Below are 20,377 nucleotides of genomic sequence, written 5' to 3'. Positions count from 1 at the left end.
AGATCTATGGTGTGAAGTCACTAGCTGTGGAAGAAATGGCACTTGTATGAAGTAGAAGCCAATGAGCCATTCATGTCCTGATGACTACAGGATGAACAAGCAAGGAATAACCTTTAGTCTGTGACTAATACTAGAAATGGGGACAATGGCTTTACCAAGAGTAACCTTATCTCAAAAACCACAGTAATAAATCCTTGCAAAACACTGTGCACCAACCAAAACTGTAGGAATAACTGAACACACTGATATCCTTTATAGAACAACAGTAACAGCAGCAATGGAGAAATAAAATCCAGAATGACCAACATAAAACAAAAAATTATGTACAAAGCATCAAAAGACGATCTGACGTAATAATAGAAGGAAAACAATAAAGATTAAAGGCAGTCACATACTCCGTGCACACCATACGTATGTTGTTTACAAAGGCTCACACATAAAAGAGCGGAGCATGTTGTAACACAGATGTAGACGCCATCATACATCACAATGCACTCCACCTCTCCGCTCCTAGGCTGCATATTTACTAAGGGGCACTTTAATCCTACCACATACACATGCTGCTGACACACTATGCAATCGCAGCGTAGAGTCCCTCATAAACATGCCCATTACAAAGCAAAAGAGCATAGTCATTCGGTGTGCTGTGACTTGTAGTACTATGGAAATACAACCATAGAAGCTGTTTTCTAAGAGATCAGTGCTGTACCGGTTTCCTCTTATTCCTCCTAGAAACAGATGAATAAAATTGACAACTGGGTGTTACCAGCTTGGGGAGGGGGTGTCCCTGCAAAACCCTTGAACACAAGGAACGATAACACCCAGTTGTCAATTTATTTATCCATTTCTAAAAGGAATAACAGAGGTATGGCACTATACAGAGTCATCTCCAGAATTGTCAACAGACATGTCAGAAGGGTTGTCACATCCTCTTTTAACTCTATTGGTTGCGTTCGGCATCTAATCCACTTTTCCTTCGCACAATTTGATACATTGTTTGATAATTCTTCCCCATTGTCTTAAAGGGGTTATCCAGCCCATAAAAATAATTTTAAAAAGGCTCATAAACGCATTCAAAAATAAGTCATGTCTATATTGCACCTTGGATTGGTCTCCATTTCCTGAGCACTCAGCCAGTAACCAGCCCCAGACACTGACCGCTCATTGCTATGAAGCACTGGAATGGGAGTTGTGGGGGGGGGGGGGAGAGAGAGGCTTTTCTAAACCATTTTTAATCTCCTGGACAACACCTTTAGCCTCAAGATAAGATATCGAGACATGTCTTAAGATGATATTTACATAGAAAAAGCAAGTAAACAAAACTTCACTGAGAATAATCACCATCATACACACTACACTTGTGATCAATTTTACCCATTGACATAGATCAATTACAACTGGAGTGAAGACATGTATTATGGCTAATGTCACATCTGCCAGCACTCTGAACCACTGCCAGCCGTGGTGGTCATCACTGACTGCGTGATATTGTGTCTTCACCCTTCAGTCATCAACAGTTCCTTTCCATAAAACATGCGAGGTTGTAGGGCTGGACAAATAATCAGGCATTTGACCTCAATTATGATTAATGGTGATTATTTAAGCCACGCCCCTATTAATATAGGAGTATGTATTGGGTGAAGCGGTACCATTAGGACCGAACATGTCCTACTTGGAATTGCTAGCATTATACTCTGGGTTCTCTTTAGACCCAAGAGTATAAGTAGCAGAATTCCATTGGAGATAAGAAAACATTACAAAAAAACAGTGTTACTCAACTGCCCTGGGCTCTGGCACTGCTACTGGTCCTCTTCAGGCCTCCTGAATGATGTCAGGCACATACAGTGGATCATGCAACATCATCACACTTGTGTCTTTACATTACAACACCATGTGACCTCTGAAGCCCTATCACACTCCCTTACATCATTTAGGAAGCCTGAAGAGGAAAAAGGCCAGTGCCTGATCCCAGGGAAAGTGAGTAATACTTTGTTTTCTGTTGGTTCACCTCCTATAGGCCTCCACTAATACTACTCTGGGGTTTAATACCAGTTGCGGTTTGGACATTTTCGGTCAAAACGAAACTGCAGGTAAAGGTCACAAATCCTGTAATAACCGAACCGAAATATCTGATGGCCACTAAATCACCGGATCGGTGGGTGGTTTTGGTTATTTTTAGACTAATTATCCAGCCCTAAGAGATTGTATAGCTTCATTCTGCCCTGACATGTTATTCTTCATTAGCTTTAGCTAGCAATTAAAAACTGTGAAGAGAATTATAGCAGTAAGTATAGGACTCTAATATTATAGAGGCTACAAAAACGTGGCCAGCTCCACCAGCAACGAATAGCACTACTAGCCGTTTATACTGCTTCTTTTGGTGCTGATTTGGAAATTGTACTGCCTCAAAAACATCTCCAAAAAGTCTGAAATCTGTTATCTCCACCCAATATAACACAACATCAAGAAACATCATAACTTCAAGACACCCAATAAATCTCTCCAACATAACCCAAGAATGAACATCTCATGGGATCACTTATGCATAAGGTCAACCAATACTAATAAACACAACCACAAGAGGTGTATAGTCACTGTCCCACAAAATATTTTCATGACCGCCATATATCCAGCATTTCAGCAAGGCTCAAGGGGTGTATAATCCAGTAAGGCCCCATGAATATGCTGGACTGTACAATTTTCCAGCTACAACACTAATGTTTTTGGGATGAGTTGCCCTTGGGTAGTGTGGAGTAGTGTGCCACTATTAAATCTATGGCACCAGATGATGACATCATCTACAATTCATGTCCCATGGCTCATGCTATTGATAGGAAACCATAATCTGGTAATTCCACTTCATTTACGACTATCTGTGTGTATTTACAATGATACCACATTAAATAAGTAGGCTTCCTGGAAGAGTCACTATTTTTAAGACACCGGTTATAATGTATTATTTTTACATTAATGCCAATAAAACATTGCCTAACCTTATAGGCCCAAATCCTGAGGCTACATTACTGCAAGACTAAGATTACTGACCTACCATTCCCAGGCATACCATTATATAGGAGTTCTAAGGAAAATGGATGGCTACTTTACAAAAAAATACAAGTACATTTACTAAAATATACATATCAGGAAAAATTGTGTCATCCATTTTGTCTGGGCTTCTTACTACACAAACAGCTCAATAAATTTTTGAAGGAAAAGAGCAGAACATGGGGCCTCTACATTGTCCATGTATTAGAAAATAGGTCAGGTGTCGTATATCAATGGGAATATAGCAGTAGCTCTAGGCATGTTCCTTCCAATAATACACCACACTACTAGCTACATAAAACAACACATGGACTGACACTGCTGTCATTCTACCACTAGCAATTCAATATGTGAGTACTCAAAGGGTGCAATCGAGCGCCATGGTTCAGGAGCTGTCACAGAATATTGGTCTCATCGCTTTGGTGCCATGTCGATTTTATTTTGCATTAGGACATACAACTATGATGACCATTAACATAAAACAACGTTGTGTGACAAATGTATTCCAGTATCCTATTCATTTTATAAAAGGACAATAGCGGATGAGGACAGGTCACAGCAGTCTATGAGGATATGAGTATGCAGGAAAAAAGGCACAGCTGTGCCGTGTGACCTATACCCAGAATGATCATAATGCATCGCCGCTCAGGGACTGCCATTCCTGTCTATTCACACAAAGGTCCGGTCATTATGTGCTTTACATGACCAGGAAGGTGGGGGATGGAATGAGAGTGCACATGTATGTTCTGTGATTATATATACATTATTAGAGCTATATACCATCTCTATATTTCGCTGCTGGTGTCCTGTCTTTCCATGGGTGTTCCCAGCACTGTCATCATTTCTACACACTGGCACCAGCAAGGTGAAGATTATACATCCTCTGCCATCATGAGCAGCGCAGTTCTCCAGGCAATACAAGACCTCAGCCCCATTGGCAGTGAAAGGACGGCAGTGATGGGCACCCTGGCCCCCCTCACCCACCATTATATCACCATCTCTTCATTCCATGTAATAATAGCCACAGGGGTCAGTGCTAGCCAGAGGTGTAGCCAGTGGCCAGCTGTGTACACCATGTAGAGATCCTGGCTTATCTGCCAGTGACAGCTCTGCCACACACCAGCAGCCACCCCCTTTTGTTCTGTGACAGCAGCATCTAGCGCAATGCAACATACACATCCCCCTGCCCTACATGGCATCAGCTGTGCCGCACCACTGGCGACAAAGGGCGCAGGCAGGGCATGAAGGGACGGTCACCCCCGTCATCCGCAGCCACCAGCGGAACTGCGGCACTGACACTCGGCGCAGCAATGACATCCAACATGATATCACATACGAGAATATTCCTCACAGTCTGGCTGCCAAAGCCCCTGCCCTGCCGTACAGCGACCACCGCTCACCTACCCCATCATCACGTCCATGATCTCCGGGCTCTCCATCCTGCTGCCTGACTGCTGCACAGCGGGCGCGCCGCCGACCGACTGCTATCACGTGACCGCTCCCACACACCCAGCAGCAGAGGTGAGAGGCGGGGGCGTGGCCAGAGCGGGGGCGCGCACTGCTGCAGGAGGGAAAGGGGGGGCTGCCAGACATAGTGACAGCGGAGACACGGTATATACCAGTCAGTATACATGGTGGTAGAGGGGACAGGGTATATACCAGTCAGTATACATGGTGGTAGCGGGGACAGGGTATATACCAGTCAGTATACATGGTGGTAGCGGGGACAGGGTATATACCAGTCAGTATAACATGGTGGTAGAGGGGACAGGGTATATACCAGTCAGTATACATGATGGTACTAGGGACACGGTATATACCAGTCAGTATACATGATGGTACTAGGGACACGGTATATACCAGTCAGTATACATGATGGTAGAGGAGACACGGTATATACCAGTCAGTATACATGATGGTACTAGGGACACGGTATATACCAGTCAGTATACATGATGGTACTAGGGACACGGTATATACCAGTCAGTATACATGGTGGTAGCGGGGACAGGGTATATACCAGTCAGTATACATGGTGGTAGCGGGGACAGGGTATATATCAGACAATATAGACATGGTGGTAGTGGGGACAAACAGGGTATATAGCAGTTATTATATACATAGTGATATTGGGATATGGTAAACAGGGTATAAAGCAGTTATTATATACATGGTGGTAGCAGAGATAGGTCATCAATATCATAATCCTTGGAAACCCCTTCATGCTGAGGCCTCATGTCACGAAAACGCAGCTTTTTTTTCATGCAGATTTTTCTGTGTTTTTTAAGCCAAAAACAGGAGTGGCTACAAAATGACACATCTAAGAAGCCCTTATATTTCTACCTTCTACTCAATCCACTCCTGACTTTGGTTCAAAAAAACGCTGCAAAGTCTGTAACAAAAAAAAAGCGGGGGCCTCAGCTTTAATGTGACCAATGCTCAAAAATTCTATTACTATATTCAATTAATATACCGTTGTTATTTTTAAGGGATTAATAAAAAAAAATATGATGTGACTTCTGATTCTTTGTCATTTTTTTATTTTACCTTAATTTAAAAACTATTGTTTGATAAGATTTTAATTGTAGAAGTTAGACCCGGATACCAGTGGAATGTGGTCTAGCACAATATCAGAAGAATAAACACTACTGTATAAGAATAGTTTCAAAAAGTGAGAAACAAAGAAACTGGGTGGCACTGCTCCAAAAGCCAACCTAGATAATGTCTAAATGGATCGGCACTAGGACAGATTCAGAAGATCGCTCTGTACAGTGGTGCGCACACCCCAATATAAAGTATAACTGAAAGACTCTTGTATAGAGAAGACAAAAAGTAGGGGGCACTCACCAGAGCGTATTCTAAATGTTCATAAAAACATTCACAGATATACATGGGAAAGAGATGACGCATACAAGGCTGGGCCCACCCCCCAGTTGTACTATACAGGTTTCCAGTGGTTGGGCAGTGTGTACTACATATAACTAACCCTACTGGTGCTGTAGCTTTGGCACCATAGTAGTACATACAATAGAATTCAGTAAGAATTGCTCCAAGAATATAATGTAAGGGAGCCTTCACGCGGTATATACGCTCACTGATTCTAGGGCCAGTTCACACAGAGTTTACGGGTGCGAATTCTGGCATGTATACACGTGTCAGAATGTGAGCGCTCAAAACAGATCCCATTCACTTCAATGGGTCGTTATGGACGTATAACGCGCGTAATTTTGCGCGTAACCCTTACTGTTGTCTTTTTCAACCTGTCAAAATGGAAGCTGGAATGTGAGGAGTTACTTTTAAGCAACACAACAGTTTTTATACATGAAACCAGCCCTGTAATCCCAGGAGGACTAAAAGACAAGATTTAACCCACAGGCCTGCAGACCATTACCATAAGTGTTGGAATAACCCCAGTGCATAACATCGATAGGTCAGGCCGTTTTGATTTGGGCCTCTGCCATCTTCTATTTATGGTCACCTAGGAATCCCGCCAGTGTTGCTTCCGTATGATCTCATACAGGCTCTTATCAGGCATAGTCCAATTTCCAAACATATATAGGAACACTGCAATATGTGGTATGAAGCGAGCCCGGCTAAAAATGGTTGCTATAAAGGGACTCTGCAGCCACCTCTCCATTCATCCATCTTCCAGATGTGGTGACTAGCTAATGCATCACCAGGTGAGAAGGGGTTGGGGATCAGTATACTATAACTAAATATAGGTAGCACCTCTGGGACCCACACGTATGAGAAATTCATGGCATACCCTGTGCATATACCTTAAATATATAAAGTGAAAAGATCCCTTTAATGCAAACCTGGAAATCTGAGTGTAGTTAATTCAATGCATATCATACTCGGAGGCAGAGACATGTAATGCTGTACACAAGGCCAGAGTGGAGGCGAGTCACAAATAAACAGATTTCCCTTACAAATAAATAATGGCTCTGTAAGCTAAAATACTGTCCCCTAAAACCAGTAGTTATCAGAATACAGTACATTGCTCTTAGGGGAAGCATAAGGGTCTGTTCATGTGGAGTTTTTTGGCAGTGGATCTGCCTCAAAATCCGCTGGCAAAAATGGCTCCCATTGACTTCAATGGTCGTTCGCTTCTTTTCACTTGCCACGGATTTCGCCGCTGACTCGCTCCAGTATAGGCCCATTCATTCAGGCCTACAGAGGAGCGGGTTCCTGTGTTGGAATGTTGATGTTGCATCGGCATTCATCGCGGCGAGCTCCACGGAATGTTCACACGCTGCAACCTTTTCCTCCGTGTGAACATACCCTAAGGAGGGTCTCATATAATCTTTAGCTGATTATTAATGTTTAAAATGTACCTCCGACCTCTTCCTGAATGCACAAACAGCTTGGCTAAGTTCACATCTATGCTGGAGTCTCGGGAGGCTCCGTTGCCAAAAACACTAAAAATCGGTGAGAGACAAGTCCTGCATGGAGGACTTTTTTCTCCGCTGCTTTATGGGGCACACCAGACAGACCCTATTATGGCCATTGGGGTCTACTCATCTCTATGTGTAACTACTGTTTCAGCAGTCCGGCTCTCCATTGTTTGGATTTCTTGGTGAATCTGAATGACAGAGACAACAATAAAGATGAACTCTTAGTTGACAAGAAAAAGGTTGACAAAGAATCGCGTGCTACCTGCCATCACCGAGACAGGAAGTGACTGCCAGGCAGCTACGGTTTATCAGTCATATTTACTGCTGCATTTTATGTTACCAGGTCTCCTGCAGTGCTTCAATCGTTCAGCGAACAAAGATAGAGGTTATTTTAATACTTTGTACCATTTTCTGGCAATAGCCCTTTTTATAATAAAAAAATAAATAAACAAACAAAAAACCTTTGGCTAAGGCCTCATTTTGTGGAAACGCAGCTTTTTTGTTGTTGCAGATTTTGCAATGTTTTTTTGAGCCAAAGTAAGGGAAACATCTAAGGGGGCATTCACACAAAGTAACACGGCACTGATTCTGGCACGATAACTCGCGTAAGAATCAGCGCTGCAAAATAGAATCCCATTGACTTCAATGGGTTCCGTTTAAAGGGGACCTTTCATCACTTGGGTCACATGCGGTTTTGTATACCACTAGAAAGCTTTCACAATCTGTGCCACAGGTGAAGCGCTATCGGTGCCGGTACCATAGCAGTGTCTATAGCGCTGTACTGTGAGAGCGGGGAGGAACTTTCCCGCTCTCACAGTACAGCGCTATAGGCACTGCTGTGAGGAAGGGTGTTCCTGATTGACTGTCAGGAACATCCTTATGACTGTGAAGAGCTACGGTACCGGCACTGATAGCTCTTCATTTGGGGCACGGATTGTGAAAGCTGACAGTGCGCACAGCTTCACAGCGTCAGCTTTCTAGCGGTATACAAAACTGAATGTGACCTAAGTGATGAAAGGTCCTCTTTAAACAGGACCAATTGAAGTCAATGGGATTCTGTTTTGCAGCGCTGATTCTTACGCAACTTATCATGCCAGAATCAGCGCCGTGTTACTCCACGTGAATGCCCCCTAAGGACTTCCTTTATATTTCCCATTCCTTTTGAAGCCACTCCTGACTTTAGCTGTTAAAAAAAAAAAAAATGCAAAATCTGCAACAAAAAACACTTTTTTTTCAAACTCAGTTTTTGATTTTTTTCTAAGCCAAAGTCAGGAGTGGCTACAAAGGGAATGGGAAATATATTAGAAGTTAATATACTATCATGATTCTTTGAAAATAAGACGGGGTCATATTATTTTTTGCTCCAAAAGATAGGTTAGGGCTTAATTTCAGGGGATGTCTAATTTTTGAACAACAATCCACTTCCAGACCCCCTTACACCCAAAACAAAGTTGTCAAGTGCTAATGTTGCATGGTATCTCACACACAGATGTGTGTCACTCCTTTCTCTGCCACAGCAGCCAAGTACAGCAGTTGGCTCCACCTGGTGACCCAGAGCAGCCACATTGTAGTCACGCCAGCAGGACTACCTTATCTGTGTTTGAGAAACCAACACTACTGGTAGACAGCTCTTATTGTGGAGAACTCGCTCACTAGGGACATCTTGTGTAGACAGCTCCCTTAGGCCAGGGTCCCACTGGTCAGAAACGCCACGTTTCGTTTCACAGTACTGCAAAGTGGATCGGATTCATGCAAATCCCATGACCACTTTGCGGAAAAAATTGCAGCACAGACACACTGTGATTTCCAAAACCGTTGCAGTTTTAAAAATCGCAGCATGTCAATTATATCTACGGAAACGCCGGCGGCTTTCCTATAGATATAATTGTCACAGAAAACTCTGTGAACTTTCTGTTGAAAGCACTGCAGGAAGAACCGCAATGAGTTCATGCCATGGTTGTTCCCGCAGCTTTAGCGCTGCTTTTCCGCGCAGTGGGGCCTTAGCCTTAAAGTCAATGTGTGATTCTCTTGGGATTAAAATTCTTTTTTGAGGCGTCTGCTTTCATGATGAAGGGTCTGCTGTATCTGTTCTGCTGTATTCTAGTTACTTTCTCTTTACATGCACAGCTGTCTGGATACTTTTTTTTTTATGAACTGAAGCTAGGGCTTATTTTCTGAGAAGGACTTATTTTCGGGGTAGGGCTTATGTTTTAAGCATACTCCAAAACTCCTGAAAAATGTTGCTAGGCCTTATTTTCGGAGAAACACAGTACCTTCTGCTCAACCCACGCAGTGAAATTTGCAACTAAAAAGTAGCATTTCCACAACGTGCGGCCTTAGCCTAAGGGTTTTCCCAGGTTAAAATTATTGGTGGCCTATCCTAAGAATAGATCATCAATACCTGATCAATGAGAGTCCACACCAATAAGCTGTTCGCAACAGCTGACAGCCCTGTTCTCTATGTAGTGGCGGAACTAAGACACTGCAGCTTAGATCCCGATCTGGCTACACAGAGAACACTGCTATCTGCTCTATCATCTGTTGGTTTTGGGTGTCAGACCCCACTAATCTCATACTGATAAGCTATCCTTTAGATAGCTCACCAATATGTTTTAGCCTGGAAAACCCCTTTAGGCTAACAGGACGTATCAAAAAAGCACTCTGGAAAAAAACTGCAGCAGCAACACATTGCGGCTATTCCCACAACGCATTTTACAGAAAGTCTGACTTTCTGCTTCCATTATACATATAGGGAAACCACAAGTAAGATTCAGTAGGTATAACTGACGTGCTGCAATCTCCAAAACCGCAACGGTTTTGGAAATCACAGCATGCCCACGGTGCATTATTTTCCGCAAGGTGTGGTTGAAATTTGCTAGAATCCCATCCACCTTGCACTGACTGTAAAACGCCATTTTTTCCACAGCATTTACACCTTGTCTTAAATAGGACCCGTCACCAGGTACAAAATACCTCATTTGAGTGCTGCTGTGTCCCTGAATTTTTTTAAACAAAAAAATCCACCCATCCCATCCACTCATTCATTCATTCAAAAGACAAGGTCCTTTGAAGATTATATATAACTTAACTCTTATTCTACAAGTGGGCATTAACTTTTTGTTCTTCTCTGAGAAAAGTACTGCCTACTTGGAGAATCTGAGCTACCGTATATACTCGAGTATAAGCCAACCCGAATATAAGCCGAGGCCCCGAATTTCACCACAAAAACTGGGAAAACTTACTGACTCGAGTATAAGCCGAGGGGGGAAATGCAGCAGCTACTGGAAAATTTCAAAAATGAAAATGGTCTGAGTTTTTGGGTGCAGGAGATGCTGGGGAAGGGGAGGGGGTGTTTTGGTTGTCTGTCTGCCCCTTCCCTGAGCTTGAGGACTGAGTTTTTTTCTGCCACTTAGAATTCAGCCTGGCTGAATATAGGGTATCTGCAGTGCTCCTATTAACCCCTTCCCGACGGAACAGGACGACTGCAGATCCCCTATATTCAGTAGACCGGGCACTTTCAGACACAGGGATACCTAATGTGTATGTTTCACAGTCATTTTCTACTTTTATATGTATTCTAGGGAAAGGAGGGAGTCAGAACTTTTATTTATTTTATTTATTATGATATTTTTTTAAAGTTTTTTTTTTTTTCCACTATTTGATGGGAGATTCTATACATTACTATTGCGGCTGGTCATAGACTCCCCCCCAAAAAAAAAAAAATAAATAAATAATAAAAAAAATTTTTTGGCTTGACTCGAGTATAAGCTGAGGGGGGCTTCTTCAGCACAAAACCTGTGCTGAAAAACTCGGCTTATACTCGAGTATATACGGTAATTTATATTCAATCTTTCAGGAGCTCTTTAAATTATCAGGACAAAGCTGGGCATATATATTGGATACGTACACTTATTGACAAAAAAATAACACACCAAGGAGGGGTTACTGGAATCAAATGAAACTTTGTATGTGAATGTAATGACAATATATGTAAGTTATTGGGAGAATTGTACAATTGAAAAAAAAAGTTCTAGTACTCAGTTGGGCAATCTTGGTTACAAGATGAGTTACAGTCGGACATGAAGGCAAGTGGTTCAGCTGGGCCTATAGAGCCTATACACTTATAGATTGCTTAAACGGGTGTTCCAATTGGTTCCATAAATGTGTAATTGGTGATAAACCTAGCAACTGGGCAAGCCTAAGGAAGTGTTGAAATCTGGCACTCGCACAGTATGGGTAAACATTATCCTGAAAAATGCCAGGCAACATACCAGGCTGCAGGATGTCCTGCACGTATCGTATCGTTGAGCTGTTCATGTCCCTCTTATCACTACTAAGGGTGGATCAGATCCCAAACAGAATCTAGATTCTTTGCTATAGACAATATAGACTGGTTCCTGTCTGCAGCAGTTCAGGTTTCTCACTCACTGCAAACAAAGGCAACAATGGCTGTCAATGGCAGGACAACTAATGGAAATAGCACATAAATATTAAGATATAATATCATGCTATTTGAATATTAGAGCGAAAGGTGCTAGTAGACAGCAGTCAGTCTGTGGTATTTAGAAAGGGGCGCTCCCTATTAAACCTTTCCAGGCTTATCAAGTGATGGCCTATTCCTGGGATATGCAATGATAAACTCTTTGAAACTGTACTAGCACTTTGTGAACATTGCTTAATTTTCACAGACCATGTGGCATCATATTTATCTCATTCAAATGAATGGGGAGCAGCTGTGATACTAAGCACAGCCACTATACGATGTACACCATTGTACTGCGCTCACTCATATGCTGCAGACTATACAACATTAGTGGTGAAGGTCTTGGACCCCTGCCGTTCTTCAATTGAAGACCTACTGTAAAGATAGGTGGTCATCAATTGATATGCCAGGGAAAGCTATTTAAAGGGTTGTCTGACTAATTTCAAAATGTGAATAAAGCAAGGAAATGGTGGAGCAATAAATTAAATATAAATATATATATATATATATATATATATATATATATATATATATATATATATATATATATATCATTATCTACTGTTAAAATGTGCCCTGTTCTAGCCCCAGCAGTATGGTTTCTGCCATTTCCTATCCTTGTTTGACCAGAATTGATGATGTCATACAGCAGGTCGGTGATTGCTGACCACATGACCACAAATGGAAATGCCATCACTTTCTGTTGGAGCTAGAATAGGGCACATTTGAGAGGTCAGTAAAGATTTCTTATTTATATTACTCATTTTCCTGGTCTTTATTCACATGAAATTTTCTAAACAGTATTGGGGTTTTTTTGTGTGTGCATGCGAACTTGAAAACGTAATCTCAGTTTTTTTGTACAGTGGAAAAAAAACAAAATGTCACTTACTGGAACGCTCCCCCTTCTCTCTCGTCACAAATACCAAGCGAGCTGTTCATCACACCGTGTGTGCCCTACTCCAGGCACAACACCGATTCAGGTATTTTGTAAGGTTTGCACATCACCGTAACACCATATTGATGTAGCCCTGTAAAAAAAGTTTATAAGTCATATGTTAAAAAATCCAATAGTAATTTATGAGCAGATGCAGTTTTAGTATGACACTTTATGCCAAAGAAACCTCATTCAAAAGCACAGAGGTATAGAAATTAGCCAAAATCTCTGTCCTTGTCTATGACAAATGGGCTCACAACTCTGCATAATTCAGACCTACAAATAAAGCTCAAACGTCTTGTCCTTTAATGTATCCAACCAGAAGGGGGGGGGGGGAGTCAGTTCTGTAGAGAACATTCATGTACCAGGGTACTTTTTCATGCAAATACAGAAGAACACAAGCTGGTTCCTCCATGGAGAACACAAGAAGCTTTTTACCTCTTTCTTTTCACTTCTGGCACTTGTAGCACACTTGGAAGAAGGCAGAATGAACCCAAGTCTAGTTCTCAAGGTCCTAACAATGCTTTCTGGACATTTAATTAGCAAGTTGTCACTTGAGCTGGCATCAAAAGGCTCCTCTAAAACAGCGAGCAGATTAAGTAACAAGATGGCTATAGCAGGAAACGGATGTCGCTTCCAGCAGAAACTTGTGCCAACCATTACACAAACTTCCAAACTGTCCGTACACTCCTGCAGTAAAACCAGCTATAGTCCATTCCGCAATATTCGGTAAGTTCAGACAACGTTATGTCTGGTAATTTCCATCTGAACCCTTGGCGTATATGTATTCCAGAGAAGAGTATGGGATCCACCAAGCTTACTATGCCACATTTTCAGAGTTGCAAAGATTTTCTCTAGCCATCTTAGTGATGACAGTCTTTTGCCTTGTTTGGTTGCCATTGGATACAATCATGAATTTAGGAACTTTCTATGGTCTGGGACTTGTCATAAACTCAGCCATTATGTCCTTGTTATGGGTGGGTTATCCTCTTATCCATGTAGTGTCCCTGCATAGAAAGTTTGTGCATTCATGGTTGCATCTATTGGCAAATAATCAAGACAAAAGACTGTCATCCCTAAGATTGTTAGAGAAACTCTTTAAAACACTGTAAAATGTTTAATCCTACTAATATTATAAGTGTGAAAGTTTGTGTGTTTGGATGTTTGTGAGTTTGGATGTTTGTTCCTCAATCACGCTAAAACGCCTGGACGGATTTGTGTGCAATTTTCCACAAACATAGTTTTCCCTTAGGATTGAGTCACAGGCTACTTTTGGTGCCACTAAACAACATGGCTTCCTAGCAGGAGACTCACAAAAGCAGGACTCCTAGCCCCAGCTATAGACTCACACACACTGCCTGGCATTTCCTGCCTCAACCTGCCTGCACACTCCTTACTGTCACCTCAGGAGTAGCCCTCACTCTACTCACTCACATTTACATATAGCTTTCCACTATATAACACATCACATTGTCTGTATCACTACATACACAATATAACACATCACATTGTCTGTATCACTACATACACAATACAACACATCACATTGTCTGTATCACTACATACACAATACAACACATCACATTGTCTGTATCACTACATACACAATACAACACATCACATTGTCTGTATCACTACATACACAATACAACACAACACATTGTCTGTATCACTACATACACAATACAACACATCACATTGTCTGTATCACTACACACACAATACAACACATCACATTGTCTGTATCACTACATACACAATACAACACATCACATTGTCTGTATCACTACATACACAATACAACACATCATATTGTCTGTATCACTACACACACAATACAACACATCACATTGTCTGTATCACTACACACACAATACAACACATCACATTGTCTGTATCACGACATACACAATACAACACATCACATTGTCTGTATCACGACATACACAATACAACACATCACATTGTCTGTATCACGACATACACAATACAACACATCACATTGTCTGTATCACGACATACACAATACAACACATCACATTGTCTGTATCACGACATACACAATACAACACATCACATTGTCTGTATCACGACATACACAATACAACACATCACATTGTCTGTATCACGACATACACAATACAACACATCACATTGTCTGTATCACGACATACACAATACAACACATCGCATTGTCTGTATCACGACATACACAATACAACACATCGCATTGTCTGTATCACGACATACACAATACAACACATTACATTGTCTGTATCACGACATACACAATACAACACATCACATTGTCTGTATCACGACATACACAATACAACACATCACATTGTCTGTATCACGACACACACAATACAACACATTGTCTGTATCACGACACACACAATACAACACATTGTCTGTATCACGACACACACAATACAACACATCACATTGTCTGTATCACGACACACACAATACAACACATTGTCTGTATCACGACACACACAATACAACACATTGTCTGTATCACGACACACACAATACAACACATCACATTGTCTGTATCACGACACACACAATACAACACATCACATTGTCTGTATCACGACACACAATACAACACATCACATTGTCTGTATCACTACATACACAATACAACACATCACATTGTCTGTATGACGACATACACAATACAACACATCACATTGTCTGTATCACGACATACACAATACAACACATCACATTGTCTGTATCACGACACACACAATACAACACATCACATTGTCTGTATCACGACACACAATACAACACATCACATTGTCTGTATCACTACATACACAATACAACACATCACATTGTCTGTATCACTACATACACAATACAACACATCACATTGTCTGTATCACTACATACACAATACAACACATCACATTGTCTCTATCACTACATACACAATACAACACATCACATTGTCTGTATCACGACATACAAAATACAACACATCACATTGTCTGTATCACTACATACACAATATATGATGTATACATATATACATATATCGAAAGGGAGAGGCCACAGGAAAATGGCCGACGGATATGCGCAGTCGATGCTTTTTGAAGAAGAGAACAGGAGTGTGAGAGAAGAGGCGGCAGACAGAGAATAAGACAGAGGCCGTTGCTGGAGAGTTTCCAAGCAGCACTGGGATAGTTTAAGGCTATTCCTACGTGTATTTAGTTTACAAAGGGTATTCTAGTGATAGAATCCCTTTAATAACTATGTTTTGTAGAACTACCTAGTCTAAGTTTGCAATGTATAAGACCCATGTATACAACCATTTTTGTATATATCCGTAATTACAGATAGGAAGCAAACCCATTCTTATCTATGGCGCTATACACACATCTATAGTATTTATAAATCGTGTCTGGTCTGTAGAAACCAGGTCCAAGATATGGAGCAGATCCTATTCCTGTCTGTATTTGCAGCACAGACTCAGTATCAGACGACAGCAGAATATCCATGGTCTTATGGCCAGTAGAAAGAACATGGTTGTGTGCACAGACAGACAGTATTAGTAAATCTGCCTCATAAACATTTGATCTGTAAGATTTTGGGTGTTTGAGGCTTCTCTAGATTTTCCCCTGCATGGAAAAAAAAATACAGAGAAAGCCATTATATGAAGTCACTTAGGACTAAGCTTAGTTTTCTAGATACCACCTGGTAGCCAACAATATTTTTTAATCAAGTCTTCCAACTGTCCCTTTTTTGCGAGACTGTCCTTTGAAACAGAATTTGTAGGGGCCGTGCTTCTGGAGCTTATGTGGGCAGGTGGATCAGGTCTTAAGGCTACAGGCGAACCAAGTGAGTGAACAGGCCGAGGGGGACTGAATTCATAGCAGAAAGCACCATCCGTCCCTTACTGACTTTGGGGGTTCAGTTCCGCTCCATTGAACAGGATAAGACCTGCCCTATAATCAGAATGGAATGGAGAATCAGACACAACCCCCCTCCCCACAATTGAGAGAGATGCACTGCTCACTGAATCTTGTGGCCTTAAAATTTTTCACAAGTTCAAATATTGAGCTGTATTCCTTCTAAGTGCCAGGATTAAAAAAAAATACCAGATCACAAGGAGAAACTTGGAGCTGATTTTGAGGCAGATTCTACACTTAAAAAAAAAATTAAAAATCTACAAATGCTGTCTGAATTCTGCCTCCCATTCATGTCAGTGAGGGGCAGATGCTGATTTTTCCAGTCACTAGAAGACAGAAGCACCCTGCTCATTCTTCAGGCAGATTCTGTCTGAGACTCCTATTGAAATGAAGGCATGGCATATCTAGGAACAGGTTTTTGAAACAGATTTCCAGAAACAGCATAAAAATCAGCCTCCAAAATCTGCTTCAAGCAGAAATTTTCTGTCTGATAAATTCAGTGTTAAATTCCTTTTTGTGTAAACCAGCCCTAAAATGAACTTAGTGTGCCCTCATGTTTTGTGTGTGAAAGTGGATGCAGAAAAGCTACTTTTTAGCTATATTTCATAATGATCTGTATGAGGAAACACTTCCAAAGGGAGATTGAATTATAATAAAGGTTTTACAATGCTTCAGACATTCATTTCCTATGTACTCTCTTATGGTTTACATCCTGTTGTTCATTGTTTGGGTGCAATAGCACGGCCTTGTCTTCCTCCGTCCATTTTTTTTTTTTTTTGCAATATATATATTATCTATCTATGTATGGAAAACATGAGGTGTATAACTGGAAAAGGAATGGGAAATATATAGAAAACTCTTATACGTCTACCTTCTGCTCAAACCACTTCTGGCTTTGGCTCAAAAACTGCAGCAATTTTTTTTTTTTTTTTAAACCTGTAATCTTTACTATAAGATTCTTAGATAGCAAAATCAGCATTGGAATGTGTTATCCCATGATACGGCTGCTGATGGACTATCCTTAGAATAATAACTCTGCCATGCTGCCCCATTGAGCGCTGCAGTGCCAGAACCTACTACTACAAACCAAGCAATGAGTAAACCTTAGTGGTAGTCTGCTGTCTTCGAACAGTAGGTCACCAATATTAGGAACTGGATAACCCATTTATCATGCAAAGGCTGCATTTTAAGAAAAATTAAAATACGTAGCTTCTTGCTTTATTGTCAATTTTCAACTGGGGCTGACATATTAGCTTCAGTTACAGGAGAACTACAGGTTCCCGACTATCCCATATGGCTGTCTGCTAAGACCCAACAACTCATGTAACTACCTGACACCTCAGGATCATGTGACCACCTGCCCACCAGGACTGCAGCATCTGGTATTGCCTCTTCATGTAATGTCCATGACAGACAGCTGTCCTTTCCTGCAAAATTTCTGTGCATCTCATTTAAGACTAAGGAGACATCTACCAGCAGATAACTGCTTAAAGGGATTCTACCATTAAAACACTTTTTTTTCTGGTTGACATGAAGGAATAGCTATTCTTCTTCTACCTTTAGATGTCTTCTCCGCACCGCCGTTCTGTAGAAATCCCGATTTTCGTCAGTATGCAAATGAGTTCTCTCGCAGCACTGGGGGCGGTCCCCAGCGCTCAAACAGCACTGGTGGCGTCCCCAATGCTGCGAGAAAACTCTCCAGCGCCGCCTCCATTTTCTTCAGGAACGGGCGGCTCTCTTCACGCATCTTCTTCCAGTGCAGGCTTTGAAACTTGTAGGCCTCGGGCAGAACCAACTGCGCATGCCCACAGGCCACAAGAAAATGGTCGCTTACTTACTGTGTAAGCAGCCATTTTTCTTGTGGCCGCGGGCATGCGCAGTCGGCTCTGCCCAAGGCCTACAAATTTCACTGCCTCCGCTGGAAGAAGGCGCGTGAAGAGGACGTTCCTGAAGAAGATGGAGGCGTCGCTGGAGATTTCTCTCACAGCATTGGGGACGCCACCAGTACTGTTTGAGTACTAGGCCCCGTCCCCAGTGCTGCGAGAGAACTCATTTGCATACAGACGAAAACTGGGATTTCTACCAAACGGCAGCACAGAGAAGACATCTAAAGGTAGCAGAAGAATAGCCTTTCTTAAGGCTATTCCTACATGTCAACCAGAAAAAAAAAAGTGTTTTAATGGTAGAATCCCTTTAAAGGAAAACCTATTAGAGGAAATAAGTAAAAATAAATAAGAAGCGGGTGGGTGCATATTATCATTTATTGTGGAATACTATATGGTATCCTAAAATTTCTCATGAACAAAATACAGGAACATTGCTGCATCTGTATTACAGCGGTAAATCCCACCCAATCATGACGAATCAGTCTATCAGTCTTTATAATGCTGTGAGATCAGCTAAACGGACGACGCATGGTTGGGGCAGGATTTGTTGTCATAAAGAAGGAAAGGGAGGGGGGGGAATATGACTATCCTACACTCTTGTGAAACTGGCTTAAAGAGGACCTTTCACCACTTTGCAACCTGTGCAGCTTTCTGCCCCATGTTATAGATGCAGCTGCATAGACTGTAGTGCACTTTGAATTACCTCCCTAGCCCCCCTCGTTTTGGAGCTGTGAGCCCCGTAAATTTTGGCGCCCTGTATGGTAATTAAGGCTTTAGTGTCAGAAGGGCGTTTCTGACGATAAAAAGAAAAGCTACGTCAGTCTGACACTGTCCAATTAGCAGTGGACAGTGTCGGAGCTGCTTCTCCTGCCTAATCTCGTGAGTTCTCGTGAGATCAGGCAAACGTCTCTTCACAGGGCTGCACAGAAGACCCGGAGAAGCGATCCAGGCTGAGCACTGAAGTGGATGAAGGAGAACTTCAGTGACATCTTCACAGGTAAGTGAAGAAACCCCTAAGCAATGAGCATAACTGCCCTGTACACCCTGTGGTCCTAGGTCTAGCCCCTATACAACGAACATTAACCCCTATAGCCCCCTAGGCAATGAGCATTAACCCCTATAGCCCCTATACAACGAGCATTAACCCCTATAGCCCCCTAGGCAATGAGCATTAACCCCTATAGCCCCTAGGCAATGAGCATTAACCCCTATAGCCCCCTAGCAATGAGCATTAACCCCTATAGCCCCCTAGCAATGAGCATTAACCCCTATAGCCCCCTAGGCAATGAGCATTAACCCCTATAGCCCCTATACAACGAGCATTAACCCCTATAGCCCCCTAGGCAATGAGCATTAACCCCTATAGCCCCCTAGCAATGAGCATTAACCCCTATAGTCCCCTAGGCAATGAGCATTAACCCCTATAGCCCCCTAGGGGTTAATGCTCATTGCCTAGGGGCTATAGGGGTTAATGCTCATTGCCTAGGGGGCTATAGGGGTTAATGCTCATTGCCTAGGGGACTATAGGGGTTAATGCTCATTGCCTAGGGGGCTATAGGGGTTAATGCTCATTGCCTAGGGGCTATAGGGGTTAATGCTCATTGCCTAGGGGCTATAGGGGTTAATGCTCATTGCCTAGGGGGCTATAGGGGTTAATGCTCATTGCCTAGGGGCTATAGGAGTTAATGCTCATTGCCTAGGGG

The 20,377-nt window shown here is 42.0% G+C and overlaps 1 protein-coding gene across 3 annotated transcripts in view; it reads right to left on the bottom strand.

Moving 5' to 3' along the window:
- Positions 1-20,377, bottom strand: part of APC (APC regulator of Wnt signaling pathway) — an 89,329-nt gene that overhangs the window by 50,796 nt on the left and 18,156 nt on the right. For 2 of the 3 annotated variants that reach the window (XM_075272133.1, XM_075272148.1), the window contains exon 2: positions 12,815-12,953. The gene's annotated coding sequence lies outside the window, so the exon portion shown is untranslated. Of the gene's footprint in view, positions 1-4,449; positions 4,524-12,814; positions 12,954-20,377 lie in introns of those variants that run through there. The other variant, XM_075272141.1, reaches the window with a different exon arrangement.

This window comes from Leptodactylus fuscus, chromosome 1, assembly GCF_031893055.1.
Source record: "Leptodactylus fuscus isolate aLepFus1 chromosome 1, aLepFus1.hap2, whole genome shotgun sequence".
Classification (NCBI taxonomy): domain Eukaryota; kingdom Metazoa; phylum Chordata; class Amphibia; order Anura; family Leptodactylidae; genus Leptodactylus; species Leptodactylus fuscus.
Note: the sequence above shows the minus strand (reverse complement) of the source record. Positions and strands in the feature narration are given on the sequence as shown.